Raw genomic sequence first — 24931 nt, 5'->3', positions numbered from 1 at the left:
CCTATCTCCCAGTCTGGAATTTGATCCCCTATTCTAGAAATCTAGATATATCTTTCCCTAGAACAGTCTCTAACAATATCGTTCCTAATTCATGCTTCAAGTTCAACCATGAAGAAATTTAAAAAAAAAAGAAAAAGACAACAGAAACAAGCGTGCACATGCACACACAAACACGCACACACACACCAGGAAGTATGATAAGCCCTCTTCTCCTCTCTCATATTTTGCATCCTCTATCTTTCCTCATCACATCTGATATGAGCCATTTTGTATAGGAGTCTGATTTTTCTCCCCAGTTTGTCTTGAGCTAGAGATCTCCCAGGTTCACAATCTCTTCACCCACCCCTATTGATACCCAATTTTATGGTTGAGACATGGGTAGAAATCCATAAGGCATTGGTGAAAAGCCCCATGTCTTCTCCTCCCCTTTTCTCATTGTCTCTGTCATTAGATAAGACAGACTCTCAGAGGTGGTTCCATTGGCTTCAGACCATCTACCCATTACATTCAGCGTCTTTAAATTCTCTAAACTAGAGTCATTTGTAGCACACAGGCAGTTAAAAACAACAACAACAACAAAAAACAAAACCAAAAAAAAAAACCATACAAACTACATATTTTTCATTAACGTATACTGTTAACTATGCCAGTAAATTATGGATAATTTAATTTAATTAAGACTTAATGGCAACGTTTTCCTCACTAATGAAATGGTTATTTGTTATTAGGAAAATATTTATTGAAGTGGAATTGTGTGATCTCTCACATCACTATTAAACCTTGTTAAACCATTTTTAATTTCAATTTGGGTTTAATTAAGATTCATTAAGCATTTTATTAAATCTAAATTAAATTGAAATGGAAATGGGGTTTGCCAAGGAAAGATGGTGGTGCCCTTCCTTCACTCTCAGTTCTTTCAAAGTGACACAGTTACAGAAGTATTTGGGAAGAAGTGGGACTCCTTCATTATTGGTAGAACAGAAAGAGCACAGGCTCGGTCACAGATAGATCAAGGTTCAAATTGAGGAACTGCTGCTGGCTCGCCATGAAACCTTGGTTGAGTTATATCATTTTTGTGATAATCAGCTTACTCCTTTATAAGATGAGAATTGCCATATTAAAGTAGTCGTGGGGGTGGACAGGAAAGAATTAGGTACCAAATGGATATTTACACCTCCTTTTCCTGTCTCAGGTAACGGTAACTCCTTAGAAAATGGAATGAAATAAATTAAGTTCTTTGAAGAAGAAGATGAAGAAGAAGAAAGAGAGAGGAAGGAAGGAAGGAAGGAAGGAAGGAAAGATGGAAGGAAGGAAAGATGGAAGGAAGGAAGGAAGAAAACTGTGACTTTAAAAAGTGGCAACATGTATGGAGTTGTCCATCAGAAGCCTAGATTCAAAAGAGGGTGTTGGTGGAGCAAAGGCAGAAGAACTAATTAAAACTTGATGAGCTGGGCCTTGGAAAAGGCTGGACCAAGAATACAGGAGTTTGGCTATGCAAGTCAAATGGGATGAGCCTTGTCCACCAAAACTCATGAGAGAGAGGTTTCCTCCTTGGGTATGAAAGGCAGTTTATGGCCTTGACTTTGTGGAGGAGTTGGTTAAAGTGAAGCCTGAATGGCATGGATAGCTCTTTCCTGGCTCAATCCAGTGAAACTCAGAGCTACACACTAGTTCCATGTAAAGTCCTCAAAGTGGACAAATACCAGTGTTCATTTGTCCAACAGACTACTGCTGTGGACTTCCTGGGTGCCACACCACATATTAGGGATATAGTGGTCAACGAGACCTTCATGACCTAATAATAGAAAGAGATATGCTAACAACACACTCCAAAGTAACAGTGCCATATTGTGGATTTGGATAATGTGCTGTGTTAAAGAGGCTGTGTAATGTGCCAACTATTAAAGACCTATTCTATGTGACATCAATCTGATGTCCCTTTCAGAGTCTCTCAGCTCCACTTTAAATCTCTACTGAGCTGTTGACTCAACCCAATCCTTTTTTTTAGTAATTTTTTTATTATATTATGTTAGTCACCATGCAGTACATCCGTAGTTCTTGATGTAAAGCTCCATGATTCATTAGTTGCGTATAACACCCAGTGCACCATGCAATACGTGCCTTCCTCAATACCCATCACCAGCCTATCCCATTCCCCCACCCCAATCCTTGATTTCATTTTCACTTAAAGCTCCTAGAAAAAGCCCCTTTCCTTAACGCCCCGTCATTTTGAATGAGTCTCTATTCCCACCTGTTCAGGTGAGGTGGTTGGGAGGCACCGCTTCAAATGGAAGCATTCACTCTTGATTTGACTTTTCCTTCTCCTGGAGTGAGTTCTTTAGAAGCAAGAACAGGTCTTTCCTTTTGACATTTTTCATCCTTTGATAGAAACGTTTTACCACCTCAATATCTAAAGATAATTTCAACACATATGATCCCAGAGGAGACTCCACATTCAGTACTCTGCCTTGCTCTTCAAACACTAAGTAGTCAGAATTAGAGGAAATCAAGAGCCTCAGTAATTTATACAGACCAAACAGAGCAAGGGGTAGTCCCTAAATGACTCCTCCCTTAGAGAAAACCCACATACTTGCTTTCATCAGCCTAGCAAGCACTCATGTATATATGCACACAAAGGTACACGTACCTGCATTTCCTTCTGCTGAATAACCTCCATTTGCCCCTCCAGATTCATTCTCTTCCCATTCCCACTCTGTCTATGATCCAAAAGTCTGATCAATGTTGATAACCCCAGTGGGTTCTCTTGACTCCTGGAGAGTCTAAGCAGGAAAGTTCAGAGGGGCAGGGAGTGGGATGGAAGCTTGCAATGTTTTATCTCCCTTCCTGTGAGTACCAAGGCTGGCTGCATCCATGGGCCAAGATGGCAGGTCCTCTTACCGGGTCCCTTTTCTCCACAGGGCTGCTCCCTGCCCTTATCCTTTTAGGAGGATGGCGATAACAAAACTCTGCTGTTGCTATCCCTAGGACACTGCTCTGTCCTTTGTGGTTTCTCTGCAGCCTTCCTATACCTTTGTAAATTGTTCTTTCATTAAACTCTTTTTAAGTTTCCCAGTTTGAGTGTGCCAAATGCTTTCTGCCATGGCCCTGACTGATAGGCATACACAGAAGCACTCAGGTCAAAGTGACACTCAGTGTATAACTAGATTGCTTTTATGGAAACCAGGAACATTGATTGTCCTTGTGGCCAGTCAAGGTGTCTCCAGCTGTGTGACTAGTCAATCTGAGATATAATAAAAGTGCTGGAAAGATCGGCAGGTGGATTTAGTACTTTGCCAGGTCTTTCTGCTCCCAGGGGCAGGCTAGGCTCTCTGAGTTTCCAATACTACCCTTTGTCTTCATTCCAGAAACGGAGAGAACCAAGCAGCCCAGATGGAAAGCAGAAATGCAGACAGAGGGCTATGGAAGAGGAAACTTAAAATAACTGAGCAACTTAAAGAAAACAAGCAGGGATTTATTGGAAACAACTGTCTCAAAAGGGAGAAAAAAAAATTCCCGGCTTAAGAAGAAAGAAGATGAGAAGACACAAAAACAAGCCAGATGAAAATCTCTGCAAGGAAAATAAGGAAGAATGAAGAAAAGGCACAATCCTGCAGAAAATCAGTCAAGAGAACAGAGGTCCAGGGCAGCCCAGTCTCTGTCTTTCTGGTACCCAGGGACGGCGCCCTTCTGCTTTTTTGGAAAACTGCTGCCCTGAATTCCCTCTCACAAGGTCCTCACCTGGACAGTATTCCCCCCTCAAAGCCTTGCCCTGTGTCCTGTATGGGCAGGGATGATCGGGGCCCTGGCATCATCCCACTGATTACAATCCTAATCCTTGCGGGAGGGACCCTCTATGAAGAGGGACTGGCCTCTCTCCAGGCTTTTCCACTCCTCCTGGAGTTCTGGAATGGTCTCTTGAGTTTTCTCTGTTACGCTGTTTTCTCTCACTTTTCAACCAAATCCATTGGCAGTAGACCAAACAAAAGAAAAAAAAAAGTCAAAGGTAATACCTCCAAGAGATTATATATTTATTTTTTAGAAGATTTATTTATTTATTTGAGAGAGAGAGAGAGAGGAGAGAAAGAGAGAGACAGAGAGTGGGGGAGGGGCAGAGGGAGAGAATCTACAAGCAGACTCCCCACTGAGCGCAGAGCCCAACATGGGGCTGGATCTCATGACCCTGAGATCGTGACCTGAGATGAAACCAAGAGTCAGATGCTCAACTGACTGTGCCCCCCATGCACACCCAAAAGAGATTGTTAAATTTAGTTTTGTGTTTGTTGGTAGTGGGTATTCTTGCTAACCAGTCTGTCCCTGTCTAGAGCTCAGGCTGAATTTCATTGTCAGTATGACTATCGATAATAAAGACCATCTTTTCAGGGCGGTGAATCTGAAAGGAGACCTCCCCCAAGCTGAGTAGGTCAGGCATTGGATGTAGAGGCCATGGAAGGGCCCCCTTCTGCTGACTTGGACACACTTTCTTTTTCCAGCCCAGCTGAACCCTCTCATCTCTCCACTCTGTTGATAAGCCTTGTTAAGGTTCAAGCTTTCATCTGCCTGGGTGGTATTAGGATTTGGGGGACATGTGGCCTCAGTGCTTGCGTTTGGGTGGCATGTGGCTGGGAGCCTCTGCTGAAGTAAACAGGTTTTATGAATAGACAAGGATGACAGTAAAGATAAAAAACATAAAAAATAGTTGTGTAGGGCATCTCCTCTGCTGTCCGTGGTGCAGGGACCCTGGGGAAATGATGCCTGATTCTCATAACAACCACAGGAGTTAGGAACTGTTAGTCCGTTTCTTAGATAAGGAAAGAGGCTCAAAGAGATGGTATCTTCCTCAAAGTCATATGCCCTATAGCTAATGAGAAAAAGAATTGAGATTCCTTTTACATTTTGTGCTCTCTCTCTCTCTTTGTGTGTGTGTGTGTTCTCTCTCTTGACTAAAACATTTTGGGTGGCATTTTTCTCTTTGCCATGCATTAAGCACCTGTCAAGTCCCCAAGAGAAGGAAGAGAAGAGGCAAAGACAGAGGTTAAGCAGGGAAGCACTGGTCTTGTTGGACTGCCTACTCCAGGAGAAATGGTCTCACACATTCTAGATATGAGATCCAGGGCATGACATTATTGAGATAATTCTGCACTCTTCCATCAAAGCTGTTTTCCCATCCATTCATTCAACAAATATTCATTGAGTGATGAAGTAATTAAAAGTCCAGGCTCTGGAATCAGATTGGCTGAGTATGTATCCTAGCCCTGCCACTTAATAAACTATGGAAATCTTAAGTAAGATACTAAAGGTCTTTAGGCTTCATTTACCTCTTCTGTAAAATGGAGTTAACAATGGCTAAGTGCTATTAGGATTCAACGTGTGTCAAGCACTTAGTACAATTGGTCAGCACATATTTAGTGAAATCAGAGATGTTTTGACCTCCAGAAGAGGGTGTGTGGATCTATGTCTGTGTGTATGTATGTGAGGGAAGCAGGGAGAAACTGGAATTTTTATGTGGTTCCACCTCTATATGGCTCCTTGTATCTGTTTATATGGCTGTGGGCAAGTCTCTAGTCTCCCTGACCCTCAGCTTCCTCATTTCCTAGGATGAGACTTTGGTAAGAATGTAAAACATTCTAAACCATTCCTGAATCAGTGTAATTGCTCACTGAAATGCTGTTTCCCCCTCTTTACCTCTTGTTTTGCTAACCTGTTAGGGCTGCAGATCCAGAGACCTGTATCAGGGTTTTCAAGAAGCCATTATGAACTCTCTCAACTACAGCCAGGAACCTTGTCCAATGGGGACAATGTGTCAGGGGGAGGGGGTACAGAGTCATAAGACATTCATTGACTTTTCTGAGAAAAATGAGCTCAGGAAAACCAAATGTTGGCCACTTTTCCCTTCTGACACCTCATCTTTCTCTCAAATTAAGCTAAGCTGGTGACCAGGCTCTGGCGTGGAGCAGGCCCCACCTCTGTCACAGCCAGATCTAGAGAAATGAGAAAAACAGCCAGGATGAGGCCACAGGAGTGACTCTCACGCTGGTTTCACGCAGGGAGAAGGGACCCAGTCCCTCCATCTCCTCCAGGTATCACCCGGGAAGCAAAAATTAAAGACATGACTTTAAGACTAAATTTAAAGTCCACTGTGGAAAATTCTCCAAAGGCTAAAGGGATCTACTCAATTTTTTTTAAATAAACGTTTTGATTTTAGAATAACTTTAAATTGACAAAAACATCTCAAAGCTAATTCAGAGAATTCCTGTGTATCTTTCACCCAGCTCATTCTAATGTTAACATCTTACATAACCATGGAACTTTTGAAGGAACTAAGGAACCAACCGTGGTTGGTTTACTACAGTTAATTACTATTAACTAAACTCCAGACTCCCTTTGGATTTCACCGGTTTTTCCATGATTGTAATTTTTTTTTTGGTTGTTCCAGGATCCAATCCAGGATACCACACTATACTTAACCTCTTTGATGTTTAATAGTGTTGGTATTTACCTTTTGATCTAGAGAGTTCTGTGCCCACTAAAAAAGTCTGGAATTTGAGCTCTGACTTTAACAACCTCCCTTCTAGAACAGACTATTCCCAGCATCTTCATCTTGGTCATACCCCAAGGATGTGGTCAGGATGCTCAGATTCTACTTGATGCCCTTATGAGGAACTGTTTTGACTTTTCACCCCTCACTTAGGTGGTGAACCAGTAAGTTCTCTTGCCCGCAGAATGCATTGTGCGCCAGACAGCATCCTAAGTGTTTTCGTAGGGTATCTAATTCAACTTCCATAACATCCCTTTGAAATTGGTATTATTACTATTTTCTAGATGAAAACACCGGGTTCCAGAGAGGTTTATAACTTGCCCAGAATAAAACCTTTGGTAAATGGTAGGACAAGGATTTCAAAGACAAATTTGCTTTCTCTCATGTTTCCATCTTAAGGCCTCTGCTTTGTGAACCTCTGACCTAGAATTCCTGGTTTCTCTCCTGCGTATCTAGTGGAATGGGTGACAAGGCTGAATGGTACCCTTAGTGAGAATTCACTCAGGATTAAATGCTTGAGAGCCTCAAGAGGAAGATGTCAGTGGCTCTAGATGATGGTTGTAAAATAGCTAGCAAATCCTGAAGTGATCCAGAATGTGAGTGTAAGAGCTTATCTGCCTGATGCCCCTCCCTCCACATAGAAGCACTTACAAAAGCCTGGCATTATACCTCCTCAGTGCCCAGAATCCTATGCACACATTCCCTCCAGTGCTGGCAGGTATTTCTTTGGGAAGAGAAGAACCACACACAGTCTGCCAAGGGAAGATCAGAATCAGGGTGTGGGAAATCTGAGGTGAGCACTGAGGACTCACACTGAGTATAGGACCAGGGCATTCAAGGAAAGACCAGGGGGATTGTGCAGTTAGGCTGCAGACCCATTTAATCAATTTCAGGTACAGGGTGCATGTGTGTGTGTGTGTGTGTGTGTAGTCATGTGCAAATCCAGTTCAAAGAGATAGAAGCAGGACAGATACATACAAACATAGATTTTTAGATGCTTGTAGGCCCAAATCAATTCATTTCTTTATTCACTCATCCACTCATAGAATAAGCATTCATTAAGTAATTTTGTTGTGCCAGGGCCTGTGCCAACACAGATTTCTGGTCTTGGTCTACATTTCAAGACATCACTGAAATCTTCCATCGGTGCAGCTATATGCGAGACTCAAGAAACTCATCTTTCTGGAAAATAACACTCCTCTTTTTGCTTTTGTCAAAGGCAAAAGTGAAGCTAGTTTCTAAGGGAAACAAAGTGTCAGAGAAATGAGTTCAGAGTGCTTTGCAGGATATCCATTCTTAATAGCTGAAAGAAAACATGGCCCTTTTGTCCCTTAGTGATCAAGAATTCCACAGGGTAGAGCAAACATGGAGACGCTGGGGCCATCTCTGGTTTTTGGTATGCATCCTCTCTCTTTTCCTTCCTGTGTATATCAGTAACTAGGTTGAAAATGAGAAATGCACAGCTAAGTGTCAGGATAAAGTGAGGTGTCTGGAGAGGCTGCCTGGGGCCTCTGCTGTGCGGGCCCATGGTGAACACTGTCAGGAGAACGTAGAAAAGGTGTGCTCTCATTTACATGGACCGCCACCATTAAAATGGACAGTGTTAGTGCGCCAAAAGGATTGAACGATGGGACCGTCGACAGGGAGGACACATTCTCTCTTGAAAACACCCACCGTAGTAGTCCAGAAGGGAATGGAGTCACCGGAGAAAGCCGGAGCGCTGAGGGGCATGCTAAGCACACCCCGGTTCCTTTGTATCCCCCAGAAGCACGAGGTGCGCCAACAGTTCTGTTGATGTGCGAATTGTGCCCAGAAATGGGTGCTTCCTGGGAAGGCTGGTTGGAGAGGGTGCAAAAGTTGACAATCTTTTCTTTACCTGGAAGACAGGTGTGACATGAAGGAAGATGAGAAGAAGTGCTGAGGGCAGAGAAGGAGAGGGAGAGATGGGAAGGGAGCATCTGCTGTGAGTCTGCTTTTGGCTCAGGGGGATGTTCCAGCAGGGCCCACACTGGGAAGGTTTAGATGCGTCTGGGGTTTTCTGCTTGGCTCTGGGAGGTAGGATGATACTAAGGAGAGACTGTTCAGCTGGATGTCAACAAATGCTTCCCTCCCAGGAAAATAAATTTGAGCAGGGGCTGGTACTCACAGGAAGTGGTTTATGCCTCGTAATTGTGTAAAAAAAAAAAAAAAGAATCAAAACGGTCTGGGAGGCCCATGTGAGGGGTAAGCTGTATCTGATTTTGTCTGCTGGGTTGTGGAAGCCTGGGAGGAGCCAACATGGATTCAGCTGGGCTCTGGGTTCAGGGGATTGGACTGAGTGATTTGTGATGCCAGGGTCAGTGACCCCAGTGCCTTTCTTGATCAGGAATTCAGAAGAAAATTGACCTAATATGGCTTTTGTTTCTTGATGATCCTGGCCATCCCCTGATTAAAATCTCTGTGACTAGTCTGGGCCTTGCTGGGTTCAGTGCTGGAATCTGACCAGTAATCTGGTCGACAGACAAAACTGGCCAGAAGGCATAGCAAAAGCCAGCGTCACAGAGGTTCATGACACTTATTATTTCTCCCCACTCCAGAAACCATGCTAGACTTCACTGACCCATCGGGGCTTTCCTATTGAGCTCAGGTGTAACCTCACAATCTTTATTAAGACGAAGTTCCAGAGAGTCACTGCATATGATTCACAATATGCCCTAAAGATGAAACCCGCTAGCCACCTCTGAGATAGAGGTTGAGAGGGACAATGGGACCCTGCCAAGCAACAGGGATATTCACTCATTCATCGCTGTATTGATTCGTTCAGAAAATATTTACTAAGAGGCGTGCCTGGGTGGCTCAGTCGTTGAGCGTCTGCCTTCGGCTCAGGGCGTGATCCCGGCGTTCTGGGATCGAGTCCCACGTCAGGCTCCTCCGCTATGAGCCTGCTTCTTCCTCTCCCACTCCCCCTGCTTGTGTTCCCTCTCTTGCTGGCTGTCTCTATCTCTGTCGAATAAAAAAATAAAATCTTTAAAAAAAAGAGAGAAAATATTTACTAAGAATCTGTGATATATTGAGCTTCCTGCTAGACACAGGGGACTGTAGAGATAAACAAAGCTTCATCTCTATTGTACATGATCCACTATTGCAGAAGGAGAGAAAGAAAGAAAACATGAATCTTTCCCATAGGATTTCAAACATGTTGCAAGAACAGAGGAAGCTGTGGCCACCACTACACAGGGGACTGCAGGTTTCACAGAGATGGTGACATTTTAGCTTGGTCATGAATGAGTCAAAGAATGAATAGGAATATGGATAAATAGTATAGTTGGTGCAGTTGGCAGTCTAGAGGAGAAATATTTGAAGATATTACTCTCCTTAAACATTTCATAGGATATGTTTGGTCAAATGCAATTTCTTATTTTTTAAAATATTTTATTCATTTATTTATTTGAGAGAGAGGGAGAGTGAGAGAGAGCATGAGTAGAGCAGGGGGAGAGGGAGAAGTGGACTTCCCACTGAGCAGGGAGCCTGACGTGGGGCTTGATCCTAGGACCCTGGGATCATCATATGAGCCAAAGGCAGATACTTAACTGACTGAGCCACACAGGTGTCCCAATTTTTTCATTCTTAAAGTAGCCAGACTAACTCATAAACACAAATGACAATCTAATGAGAAAGATGGAGGGAAAGATCCAGGAAAAGAGAAGAGAGGAAGAGAGTTACTTTTATAAAAGCCTCCTAAAATGATCATTAGTAGAGTTAATTCGAAGTTGCCCTCCATGGAAAAAAATAGGAAGGGAGGAATATTATTTTCTATGATAAGAAGAGCTGTTGAGAAGGACATGTGTTGACTTTTCCTTCCCATTGTCCGTTTACCCTTCTTATGGAAATCCTACCTACATTGCCTTCTGGGGAACCATATCCTCCACTCTAAGCCCGTATGCTTTGGGGGCTCCAGCTCTGACCTGAGGATGCAAGATGTGACCTGGCCCTCAGTCAATCAGACCACTGAGTTTCCTTATGACTTATTTTTATATCCAGTGTGACAATCTGAGCCTTTTAATTAGGTTACACAAATCATTTACATTTATAGTGCTTATTAACATGGTTCAGTTTAAATCTACTATCTGGCTCTAATGTTTCTGTCTTATCTTATTGTTCTATTTTTATTTTTCCTGCTTTCTTTTGTGAAATTGAGTACTCTTTCTGATTTTCATTCTGTTTTCTTTAGGTATTACCTATTAATCTCTTTTTATTATTTTATTTTAGTAGTTGGTTTAGGGTTTATAGTATATATCCTTAACTCATCATAATCCACCTTCAAGTAATATTATACATTTCATGTATAAGAACCTTAAAATAGTATACTTACATTTCATCCTTTTGGGCCTTTGGGCCATTGTTATAATATATTTCACTTTTATGTAAGTGATAAATCAGGTACTACATGGTTATTATTTTAACAGTCAATTGTATTTTAAAGGATTTAAGTAATAAGAACAAAATTTTATATGTCTATCCATAATACTGTTTCTTGTGCTATTTATTTCCTTGTTTAAATCACGTGTGGTAGGCAGAATAGTAGCCCCCCAAGATGTCTATCTCTTAATTCTCAGAACTTGTTAATATGTTTTCTTACATGGCAAAAAGGACTTAGTAGATGTGATTAAGGTTAAGAATGTTGTGATGAGAACATTATCCTAGATTATTCAAATGGGCCCATCCTAATCACATGATTCCCTGTAAGTTAAGAACTTTTCCTGGCTGAATTCAGAGGCTGAGGTCAGAGGAAGATATCTCTTTAAAAGTATGGTCAGAGAGTTGTAACATCATTGACCTGAAAATGGAAGAGGGAGTCATGAGCCCAGGACCCTCTAGGTCCTTCATGGGTCAAGGGTGATCTCTAGAAGCTGGAAAAGGCAAAGAAACAGATTCTTCTCTTGAGGCTCCAGAAAGGAACACACACTTTTCAGACTTCTGACCTACACTACTGTAAGTTAACAAATTTGTGTTGCCTTAAGCCAGTAAGTTTGTGATAATTTTTTTTTTTTACAGCAGCAATAGAAAAGTGATACATCATGTATTATCAGCGGAGATATCACCCCCACGTGGGTGAAATTGGTTCTTGGGGGGCAAAAGTATCACTTTTAATGTAGAAAGGACAGATAATATATGTCGTACATAAGCAGATACATAGTGTATCTGTGGTATTAAAATTTTATGAGGTGGCAATTAGGGAAAAAGTCTAAAAAGATTCCTTAGGGGGATGATAATAAAAAACAGTTGAGGAACAAGATGCATATTTCCATCTGGTGTCACTTTTCTTCTCCCTGAAGTGTTTCCTTTATCATCTCTTGTTGTGTAATTTCACCATCTTCATGTGATACATCCTTTCAGTGTTTTTATATCTGAAAAAAATCTTTGTTTTGCCTTCACGTTTGGAAGATATTTTTGCTGGGTATAGAATTCTACACGGACAGTTTTTTTTTTTTCCTCTCGGTATTTTAAAATGTTGTTCCAATGCCTTTTCTATGTGTTCCTGTTATGAAATCTGCTGTAATCTTTATGTTTGCTCCTTTGTGTTTAACATGTCCTTTTCTTTGGCTTGTTTACAATTTTCTCTTAGTCATTGGCTTTGAGAAATTTGATTAGGCTGTGCTGTGGTGTAATTTTCTTTGCATTTCTATGTTTTAGGGTTTTCTTTGCATTTCTATGTAGAGCTTCTCAGATATGTGTGTTTATAGTTTTAATCAAGGCTGCCATTTTTCCCCACAAAAATTTTTCTTTTCTGTACCCTCTTTTCTCCTTTCTCAGGTACACTGCTTTGGTGTACATTAGATCACTTGAAATTGTTCTACAGATCACAAATGCTCTCTTCATTTTGTACTTTTAATTCTAGTATAGTTAACATACAATGTTATATTAATTTCAGATTTACAATATATGATTCAACAATTCTATACACTACTCGGTGTTCATCATGATAACTATAGTCTTAATCCCCTTCACCTATTTCACCTATTTCCCCACCCACCTCTCCTCTGGTAACCATCAGCTTGTTCTCTATAGTTAGGAGTCTGTTTCTTGGTTTGTCTCCTTTCCTTGTTTATTTGTTTAGTTTCTTAAATTCCACCTATGAGTGAGATCATATGGGATTTGTCTTTCTCTGACTGACTAATTTTGGTTAGCATTATACCCTCTAGATTCATCCATGTTGTTGCAAATGGCAATATTTCATTCTTTTTTATGGCTGAATAATATTCCATTGTGTATGTGTGTGTACACACACACAACATCTTCTTTATTCATCTATCTATGGACACCTGGGCTGCTTCTATAATTTGGATATTGTAAATAATGCTGCAATAAACACAGGGGCACATATATCTTTTTGAATCCAGTGGAATTACTGGATCATATGGTAATTCCATTTTTAATTTCTTGAGGAAACTCCATACCGTTTTTCACAGTGGCTGTACCAGTTTGCATTCCCACCAGCAGTGCATAAGTGTTCCTTTTTCTCCATATCCTTGCCAACACTTGATGTTCCTTATGATTTTTGATTTTAGCCGTTCTGACAGGTATGAGTTAGTACCTCTCATTATGGTGTAGATTTGCATGACCCTGATGATGAGTGGTGTTGAGCATCTTTCCACATGTCTTCTGGCCATCTGTGTGTCTTCTTTGAGAAATGTCTGTTCATGTTGTTCATTTTGTTTTTTAAGACTTTTTAATACATCCATTTTTTTGCATCATTTCTATTTCAGTGTCTGTATGTTTACTAATTTTTCTGTTTATGTCTAATCTACATACATTGTAAATTCTTCCCTGAAACATTTTAGACTAGAAATTTGATTTGGTTAATACTTATATTTTACCTGTCTCTATTTAATTTTTTAAATCTATGAATTCGAGATTTAATAACTTTGAATGTCCTGTCTGCTAATTCTAAATCTGCATCAATTCTGTAAAATTTCAGTTGATTGATTTTTCTCATTTTCTTATTTTTTGTTTGCATGCCTGATAATTCTTAGTTGAATGGCAGACTTTATGATGTTTACTATGTTAGGGGTTTGATATGTGCATATTCAGACAGATAGATGGATAGATAGATCTTTTGAATCTTGCTTTTAAGATCTGTTTAGGTGAGACCAGAGTAGTGTTTATTTTAGGACTCATTTTCTCTCATTACTGAGGCAAGACCTTGTGTTGAGAAGAAAACTGAAGACCTCTTTGAGTTCAGCAAGAGTGTTGTAATTTATCAGCTATGTTTACACGGGGTAGGTGATAGGAGTGACAGGACACATGCTCATTATTTGTAACCCATATTATATAAAGTAATGTGACAAAGAACAAAGAATATAGTATCAGACAACTATGGATACCTTGAAATTTTTCCAAGAAGTTGGGATACTCCCAGTAGGATAATAGGGAAGATGACTTAGATTATTATCCATGTTTAGAAGAAAATAAGATTTAATGAAGTTAAATGATTTATTAAGGCCCATCAGATTTAAATGAAAGAACCAGGATTTGAATCACATTTAGACTGATATTAACATCATATTTTAAATTGCCAATTTAGTAGGAGATATGGCAGCAAAATGACAGACAACTAATGGGATATTTGAGGCCTTACAGGGCTTTGTCACTGTCTCCCAAACTACAGTATGTGGGTTCCTCTTTCATCTACCTATTCTCAGATAGGACTGGATCTGAAAAAGAGACCCATTAGGACCTAATCTGAAAAGGGAGACTGAGAAAGTATGGGATTGGCAATGTGTGGCTCTGATGGGTGTTGCCAGAACTTATGAAAAATAGTCAGAGAAACAGAGAAGATACACAGGCATGTTTTAAAGGCACATCTGGGCTCAACAGGAAAGAATGCTTTCAATGATTATCAGTATTTTCTTTGAGCATGGCCAAAGGGAGGTGAGGGAGTGTAAATAAAGGCTATTAGGCCAACAACTTTGCCCTTTTTAAAAAATATCATGACTAAGATCTTCATGGGATAAAATCACACTTGGGCATATTTTTCTTTTGATTGTATGTTTTTATTCTAGAATCCTCTGTGTAAAATCATTCTTTCCCCCTTTTGAGTTCCTTAGTGGAACTGCCAGTGTCAGTCTCCCATGCCCTTGCAGTTGTTATTAAGTCCATGGGATGGGCATATCATCACAGAACCAATCAGAATCCTTCCTGGAGTGAATATACAGATGCAGAGACATAGGGGACCATCTCCTTCTAAATCTAGGGTCAACCCAAAGTAGGACATGGAGTCCTCCAGCAAGAATGGAGCATTTCCACATTCAAACTATAAATATCACCTCACTTTTTATAGGGGTCTTTCTAAGAGCTCCCAAATTGGAGAGTCAACTGAGGAAATGTGACTGTGGACCACATTCCCCATCCCCTTTCCCCAGACCCTATCAACACCACAGCCTCCAACAGAGCATGCCAGATCAGAGACAATTTATTGTAGCCATTAAGATTAGGGGGCACATTATTTAAAATCTCTGTGATCTTTGGTAAATTTGCTTTTTGGAAAAAAAACCCTGAAAACCTGTTTTGAAGAATCTACCATATTCCAGCATCTATTTCAACACTTATAATAAAATGATGACTAGGACAGACAGTCCCGGCATTCATGGAACTTCTATTTTGTTTAGACAGGCAGAAGACAACAAATAAGTTAATCCAACAGTTATATAATGTTTCTGTGCCTTAGTTTCTTTCCTCATCTGTGAAATGGAGGTGGTGATAACACTCACCCTGTGTTGGAAGAGTTAGGTATCTTAGGATGGAATCAGTGGAAAAAATCCCAGCCCTTTTATCATTGTTCATCACCATTCCCTGTGTATCTTCTCCTTGTGAAAGGCTGGATTCTAGAGGTCTAGCTCAGTGAGACTCTGGATCTTAACATGCCTGAGTCAAAAGAACTCTGCAAGGGGCTGGCACAGGATAGGACACCCTCCTTATGCTCTGAACACAGACCCCAAGCCAATCGTGCCTGGTCACGGTCTTCCAGGATGCACAGGAAGTCCTCATTCATTTTTGACTTGCATATGGGAGAAGCTGAAGGAGGCCCTGAGCCTCTTACCATTTGGCTTTGCTAGCACTGCCCTCCCAGGTCCTTTACCCCCAGGGCCTGGGAGCACTGTCTTTGGTGCCCAGTGGTGTCTAGCTGTGCCTCTAGGTTCAGACATTACTATCCTTGCTTTTTCTGGTTTTCATTTCCTTTTCTTGTCTGCTAGGCTTTTGAAATGCATATTGCAGCCACTTGTTGCCCTGTTTTCTAAGCTGCCTTGAACTGCTGCCAGGGGCTGTTGCCAGAGGAGCTAATGACTAAGTCACTCTCCTTTCAGTCTCTGGCAGGACTGGGAATTCACTTGAGGATGGGGGTGGGTAGCAAAGGCCCAGCCATCCTGAACCAATCATGAAACCACAATAAAAGTGCCGACCAGGGAGTAAGTCACTCACTCTCAAAGCGCAGCGCTGAGCTCAGCTTGGAGGTGACGACCAGGCAGAGGGTGCTCTGGTTTGCTCTTACTGAACCACATCAGAGGCAGAGACTTGGGCAGAAAGGCAGGCCCATCAGAGCAGCCTTGGGGGGATCCCAGGGTCAGCAGGGAAGAGATACTCACTGTGTTTCTGAGCCAGGAAAAATCATAAAAGAGCAGAGACTCACAGGATGTGAGCCAGTGCATGTCAGGTGACATATATTACAAGTGATCATAATAAACTAGCTAACACCTACAGAAAACTCACTTCGTATTGGGCTTTATCCTAAGCACTTGCAAAGCACTATGCCATTCAGTCCTTCCAGTATCCCTATCTGGTATGCTTTATTATCATTTCCACTTTCAGAAGAGGAAACTGAGGCATAAAGAGATTTTAGTTGGTGGTGGGTGGCCTGATGTTTCGCCACTGGTCCTCTTAACTGGACAATGACAACATCCCCCTCATTGGTTGTCTGGCTTTCTAAATGCTTTGCCCAGAGGGCTCATCGTTTCAAATGTATCCAGAGCTTGTACTGAGTTTTATTATCAATTACATGAGGTTAGACAAGGATCCTTCCTTGCTCCAGCCTCCAGATGAGATCTCAACCTTGGCTGACATTTTTGACTGCGATTTGAGACACCGTGAAGTCAAGGCCCCGATTCCCAACCCACAGAAACTGTGAGATGATAAATGTGTACAGTTTTAAGCCATGGAGTTTATGGTAATTTGTTAGGTAACAACGGATAACTATCACAGGGAGGTTCAGCAGGCAGTGTCATGTTGGAAGGACTGAAAGGTACAACTAAGAGAAAGAAGGGACTAAGGAGGGACATTCCAGGCTGGTAAATGGGTGAGCGATGCCTATACTGGCAGGCTCATAAAAGAGCTCTGGACAAACCTGGAGAGTTTGACAAGGAGTTAATGAAGCGAAGCCTTAGAGGAGTTCATCCATCTTACAAAGCAAGAAGAAGAGAAAATGGTGGAGTATGCAGAAGAATTACAAAAAAGTGAGGCGGATGTACCTCATGGATATTTAGGAGAACAAGCGAAGATGCTGCAGTCATAGTAAATGGCTTTGATCCTTTCGCCAGAGCAAGTGCTCAGGTTATTTGCTGAAAGTGAGACAGGAAGAGAGGGCTCCCGGAGTAGCAATACTATAGATGACAATAAGCCATCGATAGCTTTACACAGATCATCGCACTAAGGATTCACTACCTCTTCATGAGAGGCTTTATTTTTATTTATGTTTTACAGGTAAGGATTAAAATATTCAGAGAGCCTAGGTAACTTGCCGATTGTCACCTAGTTCACAAGTGGCCGAATTGGAAAATGAACCCAGGTCCTAGCATCATGGTGCCACACTGATGTTCTGGAAGCTCTTCTGGCAGATGCCAGGGGGAATGTGTGCTCTCTGCCAGAGTCGTTTTGCTGCTCTGTATCAAGGGGCTGTGGAGACTGTTGCAGAGGACATGGGAGGAGGTGGAGCGCAGGGGTGGAGGCAGATGCGGACAGAAGGAGAAGGCTCTTTTGTTGCAAGGACAGGAAGTGAACTGGTGTAGTCAAGGGTAATCTCGGGGGAGGTGGGAGACACCCGATGTGCCAAGGTCGAAGCTCCTGAAGCATCTACACACAGGAAATTGTGGACTTCCCAGGAATTTCAAAGCAGACAGCTCAGTAGACAGAGTGGTAATGACCGGGGATGAAGGACTATCCCCGTTTATAAGGTAGATGGTGGAGTAAGATGGTGAATGGTGGCGTCTAGGCAAGGGGTATGGGAAACCTGCCCAGTTCACTCCAGCAAACGTAATGCAAGTGTTCATAGATCCACTGAGTCTTTGTGACTTCTGGACAAGATGCTGCTGGTCCTGAAAAAAGAGATTCCATTTGTGTTGCCATCTTTATAAGCCAGTGGCTGATACCAAGTTTTCAGAAGAATTCAGACTTTGAGTTCATAGTTACTCCTGCTGGTTCAATGCAAATATTATCCCAAGGCAAAAGGCACAATGGAATAACGGTTCTGAGTTTGCAGAGCTGGCCTGGGGGGCTACGAGAAAGAATGCAGGAGTTTCCTAACTTTGAGCTAAAGAGTGATGGCATGCTCACCTTGCATTTCTAGGCCTGGAGGGGCGGGCCGCGATCCTCTGGGGACTGAGAACCAGCCCTTGTGCAATACTGAGAGAGCTGCTAGGAAGGCAGTAACTTCGCCTCTTTCATTTTCCCCTTCTCAGTGCCTAGTTGCGTGTTCAACAACTAACAGGTGCCTTATGAAAGGATGTTAAATGAATGAACGCGCGTGGGCATGATGGTGTATGTTCCTCGGCTCTGTCTCCTTGTAGTCTGTTTTAGATAAACAAACATTTTAAGGACTGCCCCAAAGACAGCGCATAGGCTTGTCAGAGACGGAAGGTCTGAGAAGTCCAAACTCCGCACACACTCCCTCCTGTCTCCCGGCTTCACTCCCTTTTCACAGAGGAAACCAATCTCCTCTCCTTCTCCCCCCTCGCAGAAGAGGGAGGCCAGCTCTAACGGCCTTGGCCCCAGTTTGCTTGTATAATTAATGTGGGATTTTCCCTCCTCTAGTAAAAAATGACCTTGTCAAACCAGAGACGACAAAATCTTGGTTACTGAGTGATTGTGGGCTCCCTGCTGGGATGGCATCCCCGGCCCTGCAAAGAGAAATCTAATAAAATTGGTGTCAGGGGCTCCCTGGGTGCCAGGTCCCCTGCTGCCTGACCCCACGATCCCAATTTATTAGCCAAACCCAAGGAAGCAGACAAACCTCACTGGCTCCAGACAGGAGACTTCCAAGCGGGAGCTAATGTGGGGGCTGGGGCTGGGTTTCAGAAAAAATGACAAGGGAAATGACAGGAGGTGCCAGCCGGACCAGGGAGTCTGGGGAAGCCCTATTCAGAGTATCTCGCTGCTTTGACAAGGCCGATTTTAACTTGGTGGAGGAATGTGTTAGAACGGCCCATGGGGAAAGGAAGCTGGTTTTTTCTCTCTGCACTGCTATTAGCTGGACCATGGACCGCATGCCTTGTAGTAGCCATGTTCCTGGGAGTCAGCAGGCGTCAGTAGAGAATAGCCAAAGAATAATATTTGCACGGGGACTTTCCATTTTGTAAGTTGAGCACTTCCGCATGTGCCTGGGAGGCTTAAATGTACTCTTACTGTTTACCCTTCCCCACAACCAAAACCCCCTGTGATGGGAAATACTGCTTAGCATCATACACTAGCTTCACCTCTTATTAGCTGAATGATCCTGGGCCAGGTATTTAACTTTCTCACCTGCGAAATGGGGTAAGGGCCACTCTCATAAGTTTGCTTGTGAGGATTACAGTAGGAGAAAGCAGAATTGACCCACAAAAACTATAGAATTTCTCTATACCAGCAAAAATCAACTAGATGGGGGGAAAAAGGGAAGAAGAGAGTCTGTTCCAAACTACTATAACATAATAAAAAATTATTATTGAAAAAAACAAAAACAAAACAAAACAAAAAAACAAATAGTCATGAGAATTCTTAAGTGTCTAGGAGTTAGCTGAACAAAGAACATACAAGTCCTATGGAGAAAATGCTAACGTTCTATTAAAGGATATATAAGATTGGGTGGAGGTGCGCCTGGCTGGCTCAGTCGGTAGAGCATATGACTCTTGATCTCAGGGTTGTGGGTTTGAGCCCCATGGTGACTGTGGAGATTACTTAAAATAAAATCTTAAAAAAAAAAAGGTTATACAAGATGGTCTGATGATTTGAGGGATATTCCATACTTATGAATGAGATATCACAATATTGCAAAGCCACAGTTATCTTCAAATTAAACTATGAATTTGATGCAGTCACAACAAAAATTCCAGCTGGATGTTTTTAAGGATCTAGAGACTAGAGAAACACACACACGTGTATATGGAAATATAAAGGTCCATGTATAACTAAGTTCATTTTGGAAAAGAAGAGCAAAGTGGAGAAAACTGCTGCACCAAATATTAAAATAAATTCCAAAGTCACAGAAATAAAAACAGTATGGTAGTGCCCCACCTCCCCACCTGCCTGCAATGATAAACACATCCATGGAACAGAAGGGAAAGCTCTCAGGTGGATACATGCATACCTGAGTGGTTGAAATATAATGAAGATGACAAGAGAATCAGTGGATAAAGTTTCATCCACCAGCTTTGACCGATGGTGCTACAAAACCTGATTCACTATTCAGATTTCAATGGAAATCTCTTCACTGTAAATAAAAGGATCTCCAGTTGGATTCAAGGCCAAAATCTAAAAGGTAAAACTCTAAGGTTAATCACAGAGAATACTATTCTTGTGGCCTAGGAGTATGGAGAGACTTCTTAAACAAGTCTCATAAAGAACAAGTTACGTGTCATCAACATTAAGAATTCCTGATTATAAAATGCCACAGACATGGTTAATACGCAATCAACAGATTAGCAGAAATTATTTGAAAATTATTTGCAAGTTGTAAAACTGAAAAGGGACTATTCTGTAGGCTATGTAACAAATTCCAGTCATCAAGAAATAGAGAATAAGGCAAAAGGCATGAGTAGGCAGTCCACAGAAGAGGTGGTGCTCATGACCAGGAAATACAGGAAGGGACACTGAAACTCACTAGTCAACAGAGAAATAAGAATAAAAAAAGCAATGAGATGTTACTTAACCCATCATCTGGACAAAAACAAAGATCACTGGATAATGTTGGGAGAGACATATGTGTGTTTGTATGAACTATTGTTAGGCTGATCCATTCAGAACAAAACCCCAGAAATTCTTAGTCTAATGATGTTTGAGTATACTCTATGATCCCGCAGTTTCTCTCATATATTTGAGAGGAAGTGTGGCACAACTCCATAAGGGGACATGCAGAAGATGTTCATCATAGCCTTGTTTGCAGCAGGACTTGTCACACTGTGGCCCATGGGCCAAATCTGGCCACATGCATTTATTTACATAGTGCACATGGCTGTTTTATGCTACAGCTGAGTCCTTCCAACTAAGACCTTAGAGCCCACAAAGCCAAAAATATTTGCTATCTGGATCTGTATAGAGAAAGTTTGCCAACCCCAGTTTGAAGTATCAGAAATCCTATAGGCAACCTGGAGTGCCATTGCTGAGAGAAAAGTAAAATATAAGGGACATGTAGTATGGAACACAAGGTGGCTCTTACAAGCCATAAACTGTGTGAAGTGTATACTTACAAATATGGAAAGATCTTATAAATACGTAACTAATGAATCATTGAACACTTCATCAAAAACTACTGATGATACAGTGGCTGAACATAAAAAAAAGAAAAAAAAGATGCTGAGTGCAAGAAAGGAGGAAAAAGAACCAAGTTACAGTATTATAACTTATGTAAATGTTGTTATTATAATGACAACACTATATATTTTGCAAAGATATATACAAGATCAAGGTGTCATATCAAAGGGATAACGGTTGCTGAAATGAGGAGTGGGAACACATTAAGAAAACACATCAGGTGATGGTTTTTGCATGATCTGATGATGAAAGTATGCTACAAAATGGGAAGCATGATTTGTTCATGCCTCAATGCCTAGGATAGAGAAAGTTAATGTGGAAATTGCTTAGTACAATGTCCAGCTAATTGTGAATTTTCAGGAAGTATTCATTGTTATCATCATCATCATCCTTTCATTGTTCATCTTTTAAAAGTGATATACTCAAGCAGAGTAAGACAATTATCACATGGTTTCACTCATTTATGGAACATAAGAAGTAGGAAGATCGGTAGGAGAAGAAAGGGAAGAAGGAAGGGGGGGTAAAGAGAAGGGGGAATGAACCATGAGAGACTATGGACTCTGGGAAACAAACTGAGGGCTTTAGAGGGGAGGGGGGTAGGGGACCGGGATAGGCCAGTGATGGGTATTAAGGAGGGCATGTATTGCATGGTGCACTGGGTGTGATATACAAGTAACGAATCATGGAACTTTACATCAAAAACTTGGAATGTACTGTATGGTGACTAACATAACATAATAAAAAATTATTATTAAAAATGGCATATAAATGTTTTTGTTTGTATAAAGAATGGCTAATATGAAATTTAATGCTAATTTATAGTGTGTATCAATTTATGTAAATGAGATAATAAACATTTTAGTTTCTTTGAAAAAATATTTAAAAAATAAAAGTGAAATACTAAGCATGGAGCTAAAATTAATAAAGAGGAACATCCCTATGACAATCCTGTCTCATAAGTTACCCCCAAATAAATAAAAAGACAGTAACCCTCTTTAGAGGGACACTTTATGGGTCAAAAGGAATTAAATTTATGGCTAACCCCCCTGAATTGATGCGGAAGGACAGAGGGCTTATTCACTGTCATGATCATCTTTTCTGCTCACCAACTATTTTCCTTCCTGATTCCATGTCCTCGTCTTCCTTTTGGTTGGATGGAGCCATATGACAAGTTCTAGCTGAGGAGTTGTTAGCGTAAGTCAAATGTGCCACCTTTGGTCAGAGTATTAATTATTCTTTCTAGACCCTCCAGAGCTCTCTTTCCTGCTGGCCTGGTGGCTAGCTGCATTTGAGAAGGTAGTTGCTCCATTAGTCCTTGGGGGACTACACTGGTTAGAGCCCCCTGCAGTCCCATGAGGGATATGCCAATGAAAGCCAGAGATTCTCAGGATTGTTTGTTACTCCAGCATAGCTTGGCCTACCTGACTGATACACCTTCCAAATCTTCAACACTTGTGTGGAGGCACTCACAAAAATCTAGACACATAGAATTGGAAAGACTCTCAGAAGCCATGTAACAACACCCCTGACATGGACTGAATCAGACGAATGTCTAGAACAAGGGACCCAATCCCAGTGAAGGAGACCCATATCCCCACAAAAGGTCCTCTCACCTTATCTTACCTCTTATCATTAGTGACATTTTTCATCCGGAGCCAAATTCTGCCTCCTTGCCTTTTCCACCCATTTGTCTTAGATCTCCCCTCAACCCTCTCTCATACATAATAATCCTCAGGTAGGGAAGTATGGCAGAATAACGGTTCTGCAAAAATGTCCTCATCCTCATCCCAGAAACCTGTGAATCTGCTTCCTTACACGACAAAAGGGATTTTGCAGATGTTAAAGATCTTGGGATGGAAGAATAGCCTGGATTATCTGAATGGGCCTAATGTAGTCACAAGGGTCCTTATGGGAGAGAGTTAGAAGGCTCAGAGTCAGAGAAGGAGGTGTGATGACTGAAGCAGAGCTGCAGCAATCAATTGCTGGAAAGGAGACTTGGTCCAAGGAACCCTCTAGAAGCTGGAAAAGACAAGGGACAGATTCTGCCCTAGAGCTCCAGAAGGAGTGCATCCCTGCCAACACTTTGGTTTCAGCCCTGTGAGACCTACTGCAGACTTCTAACCTCCAGAATTCTAAGATACAAGTTTGTATTATTTTAAGCCACTAAATGTGTGGCAACATTTCACAGTGGAAATAGGAAACCAATGAAGTCAGATTAGGTACCATTATTTCTTTGCGTTTTCTGGTTCTAAACCAATTGCCTTTTGTTACACTTAGCTTCATTTTAAGCATAACGAATTTGGCTTCACTATCCAGTTTGTTAATAAATGGGACTCCCAGAACTTTGGCTTCATTTTTGTTTTTGTTGTGACCTGACAAAGGAAATGTACTGTAGAAATTCACCCTATCTAGAGCTAGTCACTGTGCAGACCAAAGCAACACGGACTCTTCAAGCAGCTCACTGAATTTGGGGCCTACACAGACTCTAAATCCTGTCTACAGTTGATATTGGTGATATTTAGATCCATCTCCCTGATCCCACACTTGTTCAGTTGATTTTTGGGGAATTAAATATAGGTTTTACCAATTCCTTCATATTACCAAGCATGAGTTAATTAACTCATAGATTGTGTAATCTGGTCAAAACTAACTACACTTAACAGTCTATGTTGTGGCTTTAATAAGAAATCAAGAGTTTGACAGAACTGATCAGATTTGAGAAATGGACATGACGGCCAAATCATAAATGTCTAATTTTTCTTTACTGATTGATATGTTCCAGGCCCTTTGCTAAAAACCAAGCAGTTATTGCCTTATTTGTTTCTCAAAACAGTCATATGAAAAAGTCACATGAATATTATTATTGCTGTTTCACAGTGGGGAAAATGGCATTAAGGGATGGTTAAGCAACTTGCCCAATTTTCACAGCTAGTGGACAAAAGAGCTGGGCTGAAACCCAGGCAGTCTGATTCTGCAGATGGTGCCTTAAATCCATGCTACAGCATCACCCTTGAAGACATCTGTATGGCTCTCACTTGCCTCTGACTTGGATTTGTCTGATTCCAGGTCCAGAGGCAGCCTGGAATGTGTGGACACTGTCCTTGGAAATGAAAGGACTTGACAGCTCATTTTTGATGGATCGCATTTCTTAGAATAAGCACAAAATAAATATTTTCCATTTGCTGAGTGATTTTATCAAGACTCTCTGGGTTGAGCTTTGGAGGGGAGAGAGGAAACAGGTTTCATGGTTAAAGCCTGAGAAATACCTCTCAGGCAGTCAAGGGTGAGGGGCTAGTAATGGGTGACTTCAACCCCTAGTCATGCTCACCTGGCATAGGAAGCTCTGGGTGGTTTGGCCTCAAACTCTTCACAATAAGCTCCTCGTTTGTCCTCCTGAGTTGATGGTCTGGTGGAGAGTTTGTCTGTGGGAATTTGTTCCAGGAGAGACCCAGCTGCATCTGACAGGAAATGGAGAAAAGAGAGACAGAGGCATAAATCTCTGGCCTTCTGCCTCTTTCTTGGGAATCTGTTCTCTCCAGCCCAGAAGTGTGGAAATGAGTAACGAGTGAGTTTCAAAGCCTGGATGAGTGTCATACCACTGGATAGACATGTGGGGCCCCCTGAAGAGAGAACTGTCCCTTT

The sequence above is a fragment of the Ailuropoda melanoleuca genome, chromosome 13 (assembly GCF_002007445.2).
Source record: "Ailuropoda melanoleuca isolate Jingjing chromosome 13, ASM200744v2, whole genome shotgun sequence".
Taxonomy (NCBI): domain Eukaryota; kingdom Metazoa; phylum Chordata; class Mammalia; order Carnivora; family Ursidae; genus Ailuropoda; species Ailuropoda melanoleuca.
This window is presented reverse-complemented; position numbering follows the sequence as displayed.